Genomic DNA, 20438 nt, shown 5'->3' on the forward strand with positions numbered 1-20438 from the left:
TCATGTTTGCATGTTTGTATTCTGTAGGGTAAACACAATTTGTGCACTGTTAATAGTGACATTTTTATTTTTAAAATACATATTTAATTGAGTTTGAGAGATTGCATTTGTAACAAAACACGCATGTTCCCGCCATACCTCAGAGAGGTATCGTGGAATGTAATTGCAACAATATAAAATTTTTAACAAAAATTAAGTGGTTATATTGTGAATATAAATTTTATTTAACATATACAATTTTATTAAATTGTTTTTAAAAATAGATATTTTCTTATATTTAAGAAAAAAGTTGTGTCCCCCAAATTCATGTCTGAGGTGTTACAACACCCTGGTGCTGTAGTTCGTTAGCCTAAGTTTAGCTTTTCAGTTCTGGTGCTTTTATTTAGGCTTCAAAATTCATCAACATTATATTATTTTGTGAAGATTACCTTGATGGACAAAACGTGTAAATTTCATGAACTATGATTGAACACAGAGCTTATATTTTGTGATAATCCAAAAGCCTATAGAAAAATCCCATTGGTTTTTTGTAGAGGGAACCAGTTTCATGCTAACAGCCGATCCGCCTACAAAGTGACGTCATAGTTCCCCTACTCTATGGATGTCGCCTCTTTAAGAAAAGGAGGAATTCTATTTGGACTGCTCACTGTGTGTAAAGGTCACTGCAGGTGCTGGGTGATCTGAGGGGTGCATGGGGAGTACATTCTTTCTTATGAATTTTCATTTTCATTGACACAATTTCATGTGTCGCACTTAATTAGTGTCCTACCTGGTCTCATGGCATTTACGTACCTGGGTGCACTTTTTAGCGTGACATGAAATACATACCAATAAGTACATATCACTGCAGTTTCCAAAATAAATGAACACTTTCACACAAATTTACAGAGTTGCGATTAATAAAGCGTAATTTTCGCACAATTACTTGAAGAATATCATGCTATGACTTCAAAACAATATTAAAATGCTGGGAGATTTGAAAACTGATGCTTTTGAACGTTAGCATCGCACACATCCAGCTTCATATCTATAGGTTTTCAAAGATAAGCTTGTTCGGTAGCTCACGGAGACGGATTTAGGAGACGAGAAACACCGGTTCGAATCCCGTGTAACTACGACTAGACAAAGCAGTTAAAATCTGCGTAAAAGGAAGTTCAAATAGCACAGTTGCATCAGCTAAAACGTTTTTATATCAGTTTTGCATTTGTTAACACTATCAGGTAGGTTTAGGGTTGGATTTGGTGTAGGGCATATTTCCAACACGATAGAGCATTAACTTTTAGCGACAGTCCCCGGATATTTGAATTCTGAACCACCGCAATATCTGAAGCAACGTAATAAAAAAACAGCAATACACACCAATATCTACGTAATAAAAACGTGCCAGGGTTCACATATTGAACCCGTGTTTTAGCGCCACTCAGTGGACATCTCTATTTGAAACTGCGGCGAAACGTGCAGCAAGGTACGTAATGGTGTCTCACAAAAAGTGTGCAGAGGTACGTATTTTTATGAGACCAGGTTGCCAGTGTCTGATGTTAATAACGTGCAGATCTGACACATTTTAATCAAAATTTTGATAAATACACACTTATGATTTTCAAAATGTCCCCTGATCTTGAAATCATCATGATTGCAGCCTCCATTTTAGAGAAGTCTGAATTTAGGCTGATTTGTCTGTGGTGTTACTGTCTTTCCTGGCAAAATGCTACTTCAGTTATTGGTAACACCATATACATAAGTGGTTGTGTCACCAGTGTTTGATTAAAATTATTTAAAAAAATAAATTATATATATATATATAGGATATGTGTGTGTGTGTTCTTAAGCTTCTATTCTTGGGAATTATCACATGGATTTTAAGAAATTGTAGTTTAAATATGGTACAGTGGTTTGTGGTTGATATGGATATATTCAGTACCGCCGCTCCCTATACGCAGAGTACGCAGTTTGCGTAGGGCACCAACTCCCAGGGGGGCACCATCCAGTTGCTCAAAAAAAAAAAAAAAGTGACGCGCCATTTCCGCACCCGCAACCGCTCACACCTCATGTTTGCGGCTGAATGCAAATAATCATAATTGATGGATAACTGTGCCCGTGAAAAGACATCAGCAATCCGGCGCCAAGAGAAGGAAAAAAAAAAAAGATGAAAACGAAGCCTGTGGAGATTGAGGTCTCTGCAGTGCAAAAGTGGGCATTTCTGATTTTTTGGGTGTTTTCAAACTGCTGGTTGTTTCTAAACCATGCAATCAAAATGATCCCCCTTACCTAACCCCATCCCTAAAACTACCGTCACTATGACATCAGCCAATCAGGTAACATGGTCTAAAAACGCCCTGATCTGGTAACTCCCATTACTTTCCTGCAGAGACCTATACTTGAGCCCGTGCGTCGCTTTCAGGTAGGCTACATTCAAAATCCTGTGAAACTTTTTTGGGTGTTGAGGTCAATAACGTATTTTAATGTCAGTAATAATTTCACCACCACCAACGCGTCTAATATTCTCTCAGCGTTTTCATGTTCACTTACAAAAGTTAGCCATGGTTTTAACACGAATAAATTTTTTTTTTTTTAAATCATGTTACTTGTAGCCATGGGAACCGCAAATTAACCATGGTTTTGTTACTTCAAATAATAATATACAAAGAAGTATTAAGATAATATTTTTGTGGTTACAAAGACAAACCTAAGCCAACAACAGCCTTTAAAATGACTTAAAATGCATTATATAAAAACAATGAGGCAACCCTGCTGAAAAAAAATGAATCACAAATACCATTACAAACATTACAAACCATCAACTTTTAACCATTAAAAACATTCTGTAGTGTGTTTCTAAATTAGGATTTAGAAGGTGACCAATTACCATAACCAGTAAAACCATTACAAATTTTGTGATGGCCTCCATTGTTTTTCTTGTTTGTTTTTTTTGGGGGTTATCAACATTACATGCTATTACAAATGCCTGCAAAGGGAGCCAAAGGCCTGGTGATTGCTGCTGTTACACTTACAGGACGATCAAGTCCTTGTCTAATAGGCTATTGACCCAACATTTGATTCAAATATCCGCTTAATCTCTAATTTTTGGCCACCTTTTTGCTATAGATCAGTGGTTCCCAACCATGCTCCTGGAGGCCCCCCAACACTGAAACTCTCATTTTGCATCTCTCCTTTGTCTGACTCACCCATTTCAGGTCTTGGAGTCTCTACTAATGAGCTGATGATCTGAATCAGATGTGTTTGATTAAGGAGACATGGAAAACTTTTGGGGTAATTTTTGAAAAACGTTTGAAGTTTTGGGGGGCCTCTTGGATCGTGGTTGGGAACCACTGCTATAGATGACATATAGATGAATTGTAATTGTAAATAATACAATTTAATTACAATTTATTTATTTACTTTTATGTTTTATTAAAGTTCTATTTTGACCCCTATAGTAGGTATTTTTGTTTACTTCCATAATATTTGCGGGAGGGGGCACAACAATACAATCCTGCTTAGGGCACCCATTTGGCCAGCAGAGGCCCTGGATATATTATACTTGTATACTTTACTTTACTTTAGCAGATAGACAGGCATGTTCAGTTTAATTGTTTGTTCAACAACTGTTCCAAACCAATTTGGCAACATAATTAGTATCAAATACAGGGCTGGATTGACCTCAAATTGTGACATATAAGGCAAAATAATTTTTTGCTGTCAGCCGGAAACTTCCTATTGGTAGTTGGTATTGTGGCTTTATTGTATACAGATACATTTATATAAATGGTAACACTTAACAATAAGGTTCAGTAGTTAACATTAGTTAACATGAACTAAGAATGAACAATACTTCTGCAGCATTTATCTTAATGTTGAATTTCAACATTTACTAATGCATTATTAAAATCAAAAGTTGTTTGTTAACATTTGTTAATGCACTGTGAACTAAGATGAACTACCAATGAACGACTGTATTTTCATTAACATTAACAAAAATTAATAAACACTGTAATAAATGTATTTTAATGTAATACTGTCATGAATGTATTTATGTATGCTTAAGTTAGATAGTACATTAGCTAACATTAATGAAATCGTATTGTACAGTGTTACCATGTATATGCCTACAGATAGGCTATGTTTATTTGCATCGTTGCATGTGCCATTAGATAGCCTATTAATATAAACATTTCACCAAAATCAAGTTCAAATACGAAGCTTTTGACCAGCGAATGTTTTGTTGTTGTTGTTTTTTCCTGACTCATGTCCCGTTTTCCCCAGTTTTCTGTCATTATGGCAGATGTGGGCGTTATGTGGGCGTTCAGTTTTTTTTTTTTTTCTCTGTTATTTGGCCAAAGTATCATATTATGAAAGATTCAGCGCTTCGCATGAGTTATTTGGCTGTGACTTGACAACAAATGCTAGACTAAGAAACTCTTCTCCGCTCCTAAAAAAAACAAAAAAAGCATTAGCCTTTATAAATATAGTATTTTTTGAGTAAAGAAACCGCTGTACTTATTCAATCAACAGTTCTTTATTTACCTTCAGACAGCAAACAAGCTGAGATGCTGTAAACTTCATTGACGAGAGAGGCGGGAGGAATAATGAGGTTTGACAGACAGTTTGAGGAGCCAATGGCATTACGAGCTTTAGTGTCTGTGGTGTCACTTACTGATCCAGGATCAGTGATCCGTAGCTGTTATATTTCTGATCTGAGCTCGAGTTTCAGAATGCTTTCTTTGGATAATGTAACTTTAGCTTTTGTTGACGCTACCGTGCTACTTGATCAAAAAAGAGCTTAGCTATTGAAAAGCTATTTGATTCAGAAAGCAGGACGCTACCACCACGCTACTGAGAAATGTAGTTAAACTAGCGTCACTACTTGAAGCGACGCTACTACTGCCCAACATTGTGTGTGTATATATATATATATATATATATATATATATACACTGTAAAAAATTTCAGACCTCCCCAACTCAAAATTTTCTAGTGACTGATTACATCTAAATTTTTCCATTGGCCCAATTGAATTTCTGTTAACATTGGCTCTATGATAAATATTATGTTGAGCCAATTGGAAAAACAAATTAAATCTACCAAACCATGTTATTGGCCCAATTAAATATTTTAAATAGTAGCATACTTTTTTTTTTTTTTTTTTTTTTTAACCTAATCTAAAAATGTATATTTGCAAATTATATTGCTAAAGCAACCTCAATGAATTGTTTATTACCCGTTGTTCCAAAAGAAAATGATGAACACAATTAAATGATGATACACTGAACACTGACATTTTTAAATCAAATCTACAACAATATTGTACACATACCTTACAATGATAAATTAATTGAATTTTCTACACAGTAAACCTTACAAAATCATGCATTTTAATGCAAAAAAAAAAAAAAACATGCAAAAATATCAAAAACACCATAAAATATAACAATTTATCTGAGGTAACTTCAACCAGTGTTTAGTGTAATGTCACCTGAATATTAAAATTCTCACAAGAGATACTTTGAGCTCATGAAACTTACACTTCAAATGTTTGCCAAAAAATAAATAAATAACAAATAATCTCATAAGAGGTACTTTGAAATTGAAGGGTTAGTTCACCTAAAAATGAAAAGTCTGTCATTAATTACCATCATGCCATTCCACATCTGTAAGACCTTTGTTCATCTTCAGAACACAAATTAAGATATTTTTGATGAGATCTGAGAGCTTTCCGTCCCACCATAGAAAGCTATGCAGCTTATGCATTCAAGGTCCAGAACAGTAGGAAAGACATCATCAGAGTAATAAACATAACTCCAGTGGTTTAAACCTCAATTTTAGGAAGCAACGCAGGCAAACATAAATGATTAAATAACCACCTTATTTACTAAAACATTGATCTGCAACCCAACAGTGGAAGCACCACCACACTTTGGATATTATTTTTTAAATAAAGTAGTATTATTTTTTTTTGTGTGTGTTGCTTCATAAAATTTAGGTTAAACCACTGGACTCACACTGAATACTTTAATGATGTCTTTCCTACTGTTCTGGAACTTGAATGTGTAAGTTGCATAGCTTCCTATGGAAGGTCAGAGAGCTCTCAGATTTATCAAAAATATCTTAATACGTGTTCTGAAGATGACTGAAGGTCTTATGGATTTGGGTACGACATGAGGGTGAGTAATTAACGACAATTTTAATTTTTGGGTGAACTAACCTTTTAAATCCTTGTTGTACTCCATGTTGAGTGCATACAATAATCCAAAGAATACAATAAATACATTTACAAAGTCTCCTAAGTTGTCAAGCATCACCTCCTCTTCCAGGACAATGGAGACATTTAGCACACTTGACAGGGCTCTTGAAGTGCAACTGCTGCTACTTACTATTCCAATTGTCATTGAAGTTGTGTGGTTCTCCAATGACTCTGCAAAAAAAAAAAAGAAGAAATATATATATATATATATATATATATATATATATATATATATATATATATATATATAATAGCAATGTCAATATAAGTATATATATAACTTCAATAACTTATGCAGCCTGCATTACACAGAGCCACGTCACACAAATTACATCTAAAAGCTAATAGTATTTGACATGGAATAAACATATTCAATAAGAACTCCAAGTTAAATACTCACTGTGAAATTCGTAGTGCTTCCTTACACTTCTGACTTCTGACTAAATGGTGCCTCGTAAGCTCAGACCTAGCAATGGTGGGTTACACTGAGGGGAACAACAACAACAACAAAACAAATGTTATAGCAGAAACGATTTTCTTGTGTCTCATACATTTAATATAATAATCATAAAGTGAAATAAGAAAAAATAATTTAGTTTAATAAGTAGCAACGTTAGGTAACCGAGAGACAGGGGTGTGCGATATTGACAAAAATTATATCTCAATATGTTCTGGGATTTTATTGATAACAATAATTAGACAATATTTTGTTGAGTGTGTTTTTGTACTGACATTTCAAAGGGATAGTTCACCCAAAAATGAAGTTTTCCAAAAAAAAAAAAAAAAAATCCTACTATGGAAGTCAATGGCGCCCCAAAACAGCCTGGTTGCAAACTTTCTTCAAAATATCTTCCTTTGTGATCGGCAGAACAAAGAAATTCATACAGGGTTGGAATTACTTGAGGGTGAGTAAATGATGACAGAATTTTCATTTTTGGGTGACTACCCTGGACTCCTAAAATTTTGATATTCTGCATATTCTGTGTGGTGGTCACTGGTCAGTTCAAAACAGTCATAGAAATTCATCTTTTCCAAGAAAAAAACTTTTGAAATTAATCTTTTGCTTTTCCAGTTTTACCTTTCATGGGCATGTTTACCTTTATGAAGGCATTTTTGTAAAAGTGTGCATCATCTTTTGAGTCAAATTCTTACATTTTAGTAGTCAATTAGAAGAAGACATTTGGGCTGTTACTAGTTGCTGGGCGGTATGACCAAAAATTTATATCACGGTATTTTTCAAAATTATACGGGTTTCACGGTATATGACTGACAGTATTTATTTATTTATTTATTTTTTTTCATGCATGGCCGGGTGTTAACCACAATTTCTACTGATTGAGAGAGGAAAAACTGAAAGAGATTGACTTAGAATGCCCTATTTTACTGTCATGATGAGCGAATATTGTAGAAAAATTCCACACTAAATAGTGACTAAACACGACCCATTAATACATGTTAACCAGGAGTCACTCTCATTTATAATCGCGACACCGTCTGATAAAAATCAACATTCATCTAACATTACACTAAAGAGTGACTATGCGGTGGTTTTGGCTATATTACTTTTTTGTCCCATGCAGCGCACTGCCTGCGTCTGAGTAACAAACTAAAAAAAAAAAGGTGCATAATATTAACAGACGAACTATGCTCATATTTATAATTCCAAACAGTCAGTTAGCGGCAGGTGCTTGGAAACGCTGTTTTTTACTCATTTACTGACGAGTCTGAATGCGGTGCTTCTCTGCCGCTCACTGCACAGAACAGACGCAGAGAGAGGCGACAGGAGAGTCAGACCTCGCGCTCGCGGGCAGCACCGGCGACATCTTCCAACTGAACCATAGCTAAGGTTTATCCAAAAAAGTCGCTATAGGTTTGTCAGTTTGTATATTCTATGGGGGAAAAGCCGCTAAAAGGGTCTGAAAGTTGCTAAATATAGTGCTAAAGTCACGCTCGTGTGTGTGAGACGCGGGAGCTGACGGCAGCGGGCGGTGGATATTGTGGATGAGTTCTTCTGTCATCACGTTCTACTAGTTCTACAGCTTCAGAGCTTTCACACTTAGTAACACATACAGCTGTGTTCTTGCCACAATGCAATAGTGAAAAGAGACCCCTCTCTGCACTACACCAACGGTTTCTCTCAGGCGCATGTGTATACACACGTTTTTTTGCTGCAAAGCTTGTTGGGGAAACATATTTTTCACTTCTGCTTGATAGATTGGCTGAGCACAATTTAATGTGTTCGGTGAAAATATATTTTTAATTTTAACTTCAGACCTTCAGCTAAAATTACTACAATGCATTTTTCTCTTTGGGGGTAATTATTGGGAATCAATTTGTTGAGTCAATATTTGTTTGTCAGTTTCCACAATTTTTCAGAATGTAATTTTTTTTTTACAGTGTGTATATATATATATATATATATATATATATATATATATATATATATACATATACATGATCAAAGAATGCTTGTGCTTATAGCTACAACAGGATGTCAAATGGATAATTCAGAGAGTCTCATATTTAGACTCAACTTGTTTTCCACAATTTTAATGCACCTCTAGAGATCCATGTTCCTGTCCATAATTGCTACTCTCGTGTATACTTGTAGTTTTGATGGCTGTTATGTGATACTTGCATGTGTTTGTGAAGTCAATTAGGCCATAAGATGTTCCATTTATCATTGTCCTGCAGGTTTCAAAAGAGCCTCTTTTACTTCTCATATAAGCACATTGGATGTGGCCTTTTGACAAACCTACAATAATTTGGAATTTATTCAGGTTCCCTGACAGTCTATGCGACATTGCATCATTAAAATGGGGACCCCAAAGGAGGACCACTGGACTTAGGGAGGCATTTGGGACAGAGCCCATATTTGCATTGGCCAGACATGACATCATAATGACTGGTACATTCCCATTGGTCCCCATGGCCTTAAATGAAGCAATTTATCGCTCCCACCCCTGCCTCTGACATTTACAGTGTCTTATGCTATAGTTTTTTTTTTTTCCAGGTTTAGCTCCTGCCTCTCACCTCCTTCCTTGCTTTTCTACGGGGCTGTAAAATCAGCATTTAAGTGAAAGAAAAAGAAAAAGGAAAGTGACATGACATACGGCCATACTCAGAATTTGTGCTCTGCATTTAACCCATCCAAACTGCACACACAGAGCAGTGAACACACACCCGGAGCAGTGGGCAGCCATTTATGCTGCGGTGCCCGGGGAGCAGTTGGGGGTTCAGTGCCTTGCTCAAGGGGACCTCAGTTGTGGTATTGAGGTGGAGAGAGCACTGTAAATTCACTTCCCCCCCACTTACAATTCCTGCCAGACCAAGACTCAAACTCACAACCTTTGGATTACAAGTCTGACTCTCTAACCATTAGGCCACAACTTACGATTTAATGTGTTCCATTAACAGTGAGGAAAATTAAAGCCTGAACCTGAGTAACTTTCTCTCTTTCTCTGTCTTTCTGCCTCTCTCTCACTCACTTGGCTCATATAGTGTCTGTTTACAGTTTAAGTGCATCTTGCTTTAAAATCAAAGCGTATTAATCACTTAGAAATGCTCCTCGTTTTGTTCGCAGCACTGAAGCATTAAAACCTGTATCTCCATTTTGTTCCGCAGTCCATTTTAACCAGTTTATCTGTGCTGTTTTTGGCGTATTTTGGTGTTTGCATCATTGTTCCTATTGAACTGCATGCTACAACAATGCAGACAGTGTGTGCAAATAAGCATTGCTAGCAGTAGGCATGATTGATTCTTATTGAATCTGCCCTAAATACACTGACAGATCATTGCCTTTCAAAGATCCAAAAGAACCGCAGTGAAAACACAAGTACTGTTTCAAAAAATATAGAAAGAATCCATTTAATGTAGGGCAGAAATGAGCAAAGGGAAGGACAAATAAGAGCTCATTGAAATTTTGCAGGATTATAGTTTGCATGTTGTGATTAAAACTCAAAGCATTTAGAGTGAAATGACAAGTGCCTGGCTTAGAAATTTGCAGATGGTTTCTAACAAGACAGTGATTGAAGCTTATACTGTTCAAAAGTTTGGGGTCAACAAGGTTTTTTGAGCAGTACATCAGCATCTTAGAATGATTTCTGAAGGATCATGAGACACTGAAGACTGGAGTAATGCCATCTCAGGAATACAAAATATATTAAAATAGAAAGCAGTCATTTTAAATCATAATATTATATAATATCATATATCACAATATTACTGTTTTACAGTGTTTTTTTTTTTTTTTTTCCATAAAATAAATGCATCCTTGGTGAGCAATATAGACTTAAAAAAAAAAAGACACTTACTGACCTCAAACTTTTGAATGGCAGTGTATGTGCTGTTTTCTGTGTTTTAAGTATTACAAAAATGAGTCTACATTTTCCCGATCCCACCCCTTATCTCTCTCCCACTTCGCTTCCTGTCACTTCTGATCTGTCCTACACTGTAAAAAAATTCCGTACAATTTACGGTAAAAGAAACAGCAGCTGTGGTTAATAATACGGTAGCAACATTTTAGGTTTTAACTTAAATTTACAGTCAAATACCGTAATTTCATTAACTGATATAATGTTAATATACCAACCTATTGAAGTACTGAAATCTATTTTGTACTTTTGAAATACACTGATAACCACCAAATGCAGGTGGTGAGAAAGTCACATGATGAATCAAAGCCTATCACAGGCAGCTTTTAAATAATTAAATTAGAGAACAACTGCACACTCACTTAAGCACATAAATGTGCTTAAGTGAGTGTGCAGTTGTTCTCTAATTTATTTATATTCTTTCCTTCAACTTGCACCTCATAAGGTGTGTGTTTGCCTTGCTTTGCTAGCTTTTAAATAATAACATATATAGAAGGTGCACAGTGTCATTCAGACAAACACTAAACACCATCATGGTGAGACTCGTTAAACTGAAATTTGCAATAAACATTAATTTAACAACATTAGATGTAACAAACAACCCTAATAAATATAACTGATAAGAAAAAAACTAAGAAACATAGTTATTTAAAAGAAAAAAACATCAAATTCAAACAAAATTTGCAATGCAGGGAATTCTGGGAACGTCAATTTACGGTTTTTCCCTGTAAATTTTATATTCTTTTCACTCCCAAAAATGGTATTTCACCGTAAAATTGTCTGAAATGTCTATTACAGTTTTTCACCGTATATATTAGGGGAACTTACCGTTAACCATTTAACAGGTTTTTACTGTAGCATTTTCACAGTTTTTTACCGTTAAAATTACGGTAATTTTTTACAGTGTATTGTAATAAAGGCAAAAATGCCAAAAAGAAAATCTAAAAATTATTACAAAAACAAGTGCATTCAAAAGTGTAGAGAAAAGTGACAGTATTATTTGTAGTTTTGTAGTAGTTTGCATTGAATGTTTGAAAGTTTGAAAAACAAGTCACCAAATTCTGTCTGGCATTTTAGGTCATTTTAAGTGCCACTATGTTACTACATTTGATTTACAGTATGTATATATTTAGTGTACTGTACTCTCTTTTTTCTTTTTTTTTTTTAATTGAGATTAATTATTTTTTGTACAATAAATTAGGCTTTTATAAAATTGTCAGGTGATGTATAGATATTGCCCCATTAAGTAGCTTAAGTGTAGATAATTACATACTTATGGTGTACTTGACTGTAGTTTAACTATTTGAAATAATAAGTAGTTTATTTTCGCAGTCTGTAATGCTATACAAAATTGGATTGGATATTGTGTTTGTAGTTTTTCAGCAGTGTGTTTGCTATGACTAAGTGAATATGAAATATAGATTTTTTTCCCCCCTTGTTTTTGCCATGCACTGCTCAGTTGACAGCACAACGCATTAGAGCGATGAATCATCCTTGAACTTTGTACGCATAATATATGCTTGCGTGTGTCTGTCAATGAAGACAGTATGTTGAATGTTTACACTTGGGCATTTTCCACAAGAATGACTCTTAACATTTCCGACACACACAAATCTTCACATATGTTCATTACCGAATGTGACTGCAATATAGTCGTACATGATTGACAAATTGCGTTCACCTCGCCCATCATTGATGGATGAAATTAAGTAATTACATACATCTTAAATGGTGCACAGCCTCTTGGGATATTTGCAGGGAGGGGGAGAAGAGAGAACTATTCCCAAGATTTTTTTGTCTTTTTTTTAATCCATTACAAATCCATTGCACTGTCAACTTGATTTATGTGGCGCCAGGCCTGTGTCTCTTTCAATGTCACGCACATAAAAAATAAAGAAGACGTCCTTATCATATACGATGATATCTGCTCTACCATTCAGCCTCCTTAAAGTTTGAACAAGGAAGAAAAACTTACCTTTAGTCCCAGCGCCAGAGGCAGTGAGTACACTCATGCATGGGTTAGTTTGTGTGACTGCTTATTGTAATAAAAACTTTAAAGCTTTTTGGGTCACAGGTTTTAAAAATAACACTTGCAAAGAGCCAACTGCAGATAAACATTGGCTTTGGTGAGAAAATAAAACTGTTTGTGGCCACTTGACCGTAGTTACAGTGTAATTCAGAGTCTAAATCAAATAGGTCTTTAATACCTGGAGAAATCAAAATGTTAGCATTCTCATTCATCTCAATGGCAGTCGTTTAGCCTTTTGATCTAAAAGCTGCAGTTGGCTACAACTAGGCTATTACTTCTAAAGACTTTTACACACACACACACACACACACACACACACACACACATACATTCTGGATTTATTAGAGTTAAAGGTGAGTGGGGAAAAATCAGTACAAATTTAAAGTAATAGCCCAATTAGTTCAACCATTCAAAAAATTGGGGTCAATAAGGTATTTATTTATTTAAATTAAGTTTTATTCAGCCATTGGGCATTTAAATGAGCAACAGTGACAGTACACACATACTTTTATTGCGTTTTTTTGTTTATTTATTTATTCATTTTTTTTATGAAGACTGTTCTTTTGAACTTTCATATATATATATATATATATATATATATGTTTCACAACTGTTTTAAACCATAAGAAATGTTTCTTGAGCTTCAAATCTGCATATTAGAATGATTTCTGAAGGATCATGTGGCACTAAAGACTGCAGTAATGGCTGCTGAAAAAGCAGCTTTACCATCAAAGGAATTGGTATTAAAATAGAAAACAGTTATTTTTATTGTAATAATAAATCAACAACATTATTATTAATATTAATATTTGTATACTGTGTTTTACATTATATAAATTCAGCCTTGATGACCATAAGATACTTTCATAAACATTAACATATTACTGACCCTAATATAATATTGCACAAAATTACATTTTTGATCAAATAAACAGAAGACTTATGCTGAAAAACATAAAACTGACTCAAACTTTATTATTATTATTATTATTATTATTATTCATTTATTCATTAACTTAATTTTATTTTAATGAAGTAATGCTCGGAATTCACCTCTTTTTGTCAGGTGTGGTAAAATGTTAGGACTTGGATACTGCAGCTTAAATGATGATAAAATGTTGTAATTAAGACTTGATATGTCAAAAAGTGAATAGCTTCTAGTTTGATCTCTGTATTCATTCATGGACAAGATAATGTTGTTGCTCATTGTTTTTGATATCAGCATATCAAATGAAGTGCTGATGAGCATGCGAATTACAGGCAGTGTTGGGCAGTAACTAGTTACTAGTAATTTAGTTACTGTAATAAAATTACTTTTTGCAGTAACTAGTAATGTAACTAATTACTAATAAGATTTCAGTAATAATATTAGTTACTTTCCATAAAACAGCTTAGTTACTTTTAGTTACTTTTGATGCCTCAACCCCGCTGATTTAAAATAATTCCTAGATTTATTTTCATAATTTTCATGACTCGCACATGCATGTGATGTCCCCAGTGCAGCAGGCAAGCTTGGAATATGGAAAAGCTTACATTCAGCAGATAGAAATATTGCATTATATGGATTTTTTCAGGAAAAAAAAAAAATTATCTGAACACTGTTGTGTAAGTTGTGGCTTTACTTTACTCTGGCATTACATCCCTCTGATCAGCATGTGGTACATTATATTAATATAATTAAAACTATGTTTGGAAAATTAAACAGTTTCTTATAAACTTGTGTGATTTGATCAAATACATAACGAAATTTAATCGCATATGGGTTACGGAAAAATTACTTCAAGCTACACATGACAATTAATGAGATGAATACAAGACTTCTACTTGAATGCCACTATCAATCACTATTGAGTGTTTGTAATAACTTCTGACTGCGATCCAATGTAGATTTTGGTCAAATGATGAGACAGAAATATGATGTTAGTAACATTCTAGAAGAATTTTATCTGGAAGATACACAGTTACAACTTCTGTGGGGTGTGAAGAAAAAGTGATGTAACCAGAAAGTAATAAGTAAATGTTATTAGATGTAGATGTTGCCAGAAAGTAATAAGTAAAGTAACAATATTAGGAGTAACTAGTAGTGAGTAATATATTACATTCTTTGAATAACTAGCCAAACACTGATTACAGAAGGGCCTTTAATAGGTAGCATTGTCCCTCCAACTGTCAGGGGAATTCTGTGAACAAAAAATCATATTTGAATATTAGAAGCGTATTACTGTATTGTGTGTAAGCCAGGTTAAAGAGATGGGTCTTTAATCTAGATTTAAACTGAAAGAGTGTGTCTACCTAACAGTGTTAGGTAGATTATTCCAGAGTTTGGGCGCTAAATAGGAAAAGGATCTGCCACCCACAGTTGATTTTGATATACTAGGTATTATCAAATGGCCAGAGTTTTGAGAAAGCAGTGGATGTGGAGGACTGCGATAATATATATAATGCGATAAGAGCTCGCTCAAGTACTGAGGAGCTAAACCAAGGGCTTCATAAGTCATTAACAAGATTTTAAAATCTATACGATGTTTAACAGGGAGCCAGTGCAGTGTTGACAGAACCAGGCTAATGTGGTCATACTTCCTGGTTCTAGTAAGAACTCTAGCTGCTGCATTTTGGACAATCTGGAGTTTGTTTATTAAGCATTCAGAACAACCACCCAATAAAGCATTACAATAATCTAACCTTGAGGTCATAAATGCATGAATTAACATTTCTGCATTTGACTTTGAGAGCATAGGTCTCAATTTAGATATATTTTTAAGATGAAAAAATGCAGTTTTATAAATGCTAGAAATGTGGCTGTCAAAGGAAAGATTGCTGTCAAATAGCACACCTAGGTTCCTTACTGATGAAGAAGAATTGACAGAGCAGCCATCAAGTGTTAGACAGTGTTCTAAGTTATTACATGTGGGGGTTTAGGTCCGATAATTAACACCTGTTTTTTCAGAATTTAGCAGTAAGAAATTACTCGTCATCCAGTTTTTTTTTTTATATCGACTATGCATTCCGTTAGTTTCTCAGTTTGGTGTGTTTCACCGGGCCGCGAAGAAATATAGAGCTGAGTATCATCAGCATAACAGTGAAAGCTAACACCGTTTTTCCTGATGATATTTCCAAAGGGTAACATATAAAGCGTGAAAAGTAATTGCCCTAGTACCAAGCCTTGAGGTACTCCATACTGCACTTGTGATCGATATGATACCTCTTCATTCACTGCTACAAATTGATGGCGGTCAGATAAGTACGATTTTAACCATGTTAATGCACTTCCACTAATGCCAACAAAGTTTTCTAGTCTATTCAAAAGAATGTTTTGGTCGATAGTGTCGACCAAAACCAAGATCCAGTAGCACTAATAGAGAGATACAACCACGATCAGATGATAAGAGCAGGTCATTTGTAACTCTAATGAGAGCAGTCTCAGTACTATGAAACGGTCTAAATCCTGACTGGAAATCCTCACAGATACCATTTTTCTCTAAGAAGGAATATAATTGTGAGGATACTACCTTTTCTAGTATATTTGACAGAAATGGGAGATTCGAGATCGGACTGTAATTAACAAGATCTTTGGGGTCAAGTTGTGTTTTTTTTTAATGAGAGGCTTAATAACAGCCAATTTGAAGGTTTTGGGAACATATCCCAATGACAGTGATGAATTAATAATAGCCAAAAGAGGATCTATGACTTCTGGAAGCACCTCTTTTAGTAGTTTAGATGGAATAAGGTCTAACATACATGTTGTTGGTTTAGATGATTTAACAAGTCTTGCAAATCTCTCTCTCTCTGGGTCGGTGGGAGCAGGCCTATTCTAGTGTCCTTGAGGTCTGTCATGTTGGCATCTTCATTTTTCCTAGATTTTTTGTGTTTATTTTTTTCTCTCTGTTGTTTGTCAACATTGTTTTGTATTCGTTTTGGTGCATGGTTGTAGGGCACCCCACTTGACAGTCGTCTCAACAGGAAGAAGCAGGGTAGGTTCATGCAAGGTGAGATTTTAGGTCACTTGTCACTTAAGCTGACAGAAGATAAAGAGAGAGAGAGAGAGCTCGTGTGATGAAGTCTAGTGTTAAGAAGCTGTTTGACTACAGGCTCGGAGGGCAAGTTGTGTTAAATGACAGCTACTGTCCTTCTCCCCTTCTTGTGCTGCATGCTGTTAGGCTGAACTCTGATGGACTGACTGGAGCAAACTTCTTCCTATTCAGCTCAGGCTGTTGTCGTTTCTAAGTTTGCTATAAATGGCTTGGTGTCAGCTGTGGTTATTTGGTTTCAGTTTATTTGGTGTACAACTGAAAATGTATTTGAAATTTTAATCAAGTTAATTACATAATATTCCAAATAATGATTATATTAAATTATTATACTATTAGGTGTGTGTGTGTGTGTGTGTGTGTATAGAATAGTGATGACAATATACTTTATATTTTATTTAAGTTAATTAAATGAAATTCCAAATAATGTATATTATATTAATTATATTATATTATATTATATTATATTATATTATATAATTGTTCAAATACAAGGTTAAGGGGCATGATTAGTGTTATATTCCATGCATTTTTTCCCCTTTTATAATTTCTCTAAATTGGCAAGTAAAATTTACAGTTCTAGTTTGGACATAACTGAGAGAAGTCTGTTAGCTTTGTTTATCATAATTCCCTCATGCACTTCTATTTGAACAGAAGATCCCATGGCTCATGCCGGCGAATAACAACGCATATGGCTGATGACTTGCTGTGAATGACACCATAACGGATGTCTATTTTTGATTAATGGCGGTGCGTTGGATGAAGCTCAACATGGCGTCACGTATTTCTGTACAATCTTGGTTGCAATAGACCCACAGTTACTGGCAACCCTCAACGTAAAGGAAATTGCCAGCCAGGCATGAGCAATGAGTCCAGAAACTTAAAGTGAACCATTCATGGAGCAGTCACATTTATAGTGGACATGTTGCTGGTCAGCACTTCCTCACTGGACACCATATGGAAAGGCAGTCAATTTCATTGGCTCACCTCTCTCTCTCTCTCTCTCTCTCTCTCTCTCTGTTATTATCGCGAGGCCTAGTACTAATTAGGTTGTCACCGAGCGAGAAAGAGACAAAGAATGCAACAAGTCCACTCAGGAGTATAGTAATAATAATAATAAATGCAATCATTATAATAATAACAACAACAGGAACAATACATTGACCTGTAGAATCTTCCCCAGCTAGTGTGGGTCGATGATAGCTGCACTAAAGGAGCTGTCTGTCTGTCTCTGTGTGTGTGTGTGTGTGTGTGTGTGAGAGAGAGAGTGTGTGTGTGTGTGTGTGTGTGTGTGTGTGTGTTTGTGTGTGTGTGATCATCAGTGAGGCTAATGATGTCCCCGGGTCCCATCTGAAGCTGTTGGGGACTTACACAACACTTCACAATCATGTTTGATTAGCATATATCTCATTCTTACACACATAATGTACTTTCTCAAAGACTAACTATGTGTTAAGCAAAGATGTTTGTCTGACTGTCTACATATCACTCTATCTTTATGTCTTTCTAGTCTGTCTGTCTGTCTGTCACTGTTTATGTATCTCTTTTCTATGTCTTCATTCTGTCTGTCTGTCTGTTTATATATCTGTCCATCTATCTAACCATCTTTCTTTCTTTCTTTCTTTCTTTCTCTATGTATCTGTCTTGCTTTGCCTATCTATCAGTCTTTCTTTAAATCTGCCTGTCACTGTTTATATCTATCTATCTATCTGTACGTCTGTCTGTCCATCCGTCCGTCCGTCTGTCTTTTTATCCATTTATCTATCTATAACTTTATCAAGTTGACTACTGAACTCTAAAAATGAACAGCATTTTATTATAATAATGTTCTCATTATAATGTTATTTATATGACGGTGATAGTTATTAATATTCTGCATTGTTGTTTGTACTGCTTGCGCTGCGTGCTGAAGAGATAATCACCGTAGTACTACACTGAAGCGCTTTACTGCAGCACAACTCAACCAAATGCATCTTATACGAGATAAATAATATATACACGATATATATATAAACCGGCTGAAATCACTCATACCCTACCTGATCGGAAAAATCCAGTCTTTCACTCTGCCTGTGTCAGTTTGAGTCTTTTTAAAGATTTAAATCCCTGCTGCCAAGATGCTCCTCTGCCGGACACGGATTATGGAAAGTTAAACTTAAATCTATAGGGGTGGTTGGATTTATTCATGCACCTTAAAATATTTATTTAAAGCTTCCTTCTTTTCAGATTCTTATTTACAGCATTATCGTAATAGGCTGTATATTAACTTACTGGGAGAAAACCGGTAGTTCTATGTGAAATCAAGACATTTGATTGAGCACCCCAATATAGCCAAAATGGCACAATCATAACAGCCCTGCGAATATTGGACTGTGAGATTGGGATTTGAATCAGGCTCCTCCTATCAAAGCGACGAATTGTCGACTATTCGGGGTCACCCCTAAACAGTAGGTAACAGTATATCTGTTCTGTTCCAGGTGACACAATGAAAACGAGGGCATGGATGCTGTCATTGGACGGACAATTTGAAGTTGTTTCTTGCACTCTGGAATTTACCAAAGGTAATTTCTACATAACATTGAGGGTTTGTTTTTTTATTTGGTGGGTTAAACAAGGAATGTTTGGATGTGTTGGGATTTTGCGAGCCACGCAGGACCACAGCAGCCAAGTGGTGACAACCCCCTTCTCCCCCTCAAACAAGTGGTGTGGAGACCAAACAAGCTGTGCTGGAGACCAGAGAGGAAGCTGTTTTTAAAAGGATGCTCCATCCTCTTCAAACAGTACATATAAAGTGATGTACACACAGTTGTGTGCAAATGCTCTGACTGGATAAATCACACACCTCTACTTTGTTGCAGGACTGTTCTTGACTGTGTGTTTGTGATGGAAATGTTTTTAAGCTGCTGTTATTTAAATGGTTATGGTTAATATCACCTTGTTCTGTAACTTTTTGGTCTGTACTGCAACAGCAGTGACCCACTGAATGTGGTGACTGGGAACTGACACCTTTTTCATCCAACCTGAAAGAAACTAACAGCTTTCCTCTTTGCTTTTTTGTTTATAGGTACTTCTTGGGCATCAATCCAGAGACGGCAGAGAGGACATATCAACCAGCAAGTCTGTACACTGATCAGGAAACTCATTGAGTTCGAATGGATGTCAATCTAGTGTGTAAGCAATGTTCCAATGCCAAAATGGACAAACTCAGCTCTGGCTTTGTGTTAAGCTACATGTAGTCATGCAGTAAAATGATCACTGAATGTGTTCTATAGTGTGTCCTGGTTCAATGGAGAGAAGCATGACCGTCTGAACCTCTTTGCTGGAAAGTTTAGACAGAATTTATTAAACTGCTAAATAAATGTGTACAATTGATTGTTTTTGTGTTTATTTGAATTGAACATATCTTTCCAGTGTTATAGGTTATTGAATGGGTTAACAGATCAAATGTAAAAATTACAGTATTTTATAAGAAATTAAAAGTAAATTTTAAATTAAAAGTTTTTAATTAACAATACATTTTATAGTAAATTAAAAACACAATACTGGCTACTGAGTTGCATTACTTTTACAGTTTACACTGTAATTCTACAGCAGAATACTGCTAAATTGGAGTAATCTGACGGCATTAACTGTGACTTCACAGCTATATACAGTAATTCTACAGGAGCATAATGCTAAATCACAGTATGGAATAACTACTGTGAAGTCACAGTATACAGCTGTCATTTCACAATTATTTACTGTAAAAATGATATAGTAACTTACTG

The 20438-nt window shown here is 35.3% G+C and overlaps 1 long non-coding RNA gene across 1 annotated transcript; it reads left to right on the forward strand.

The window, feature by feature from the left end:
* Positions 1 to 2372: 2372 nt before the first annotated feature.
* Positions 2373 to 19964, forward strand: LOC131548901 (uncharacterized). Its single transcript, XR_009273287.1, has 3 exons — positions 2373 to 2401; positions 19149 to 19232; positions 19736 to 19964. It is a non-coding gene; the product is annotated as an uncharacterized LOC131548901 (long non-coding RNA).
* The last annotated feature ends 474 nt before the right edge of the window (positions 19965 to 20438 follow it).

This window comes from Onychostoma macrolepis, chromosome 11 (genome assembly GCF_012432095.1).
Source record: "Onychostoma macrolepis isolate SWU-2019 chromosome 11, ASM1243209v1, whole genome shotgun sequence".
NCBI lineage: Eukaryota > Metazoa > Chordata > Actinopteri > Cypriniformes > Cyprinidae > Onychostoma > Onychostoma macrolepis.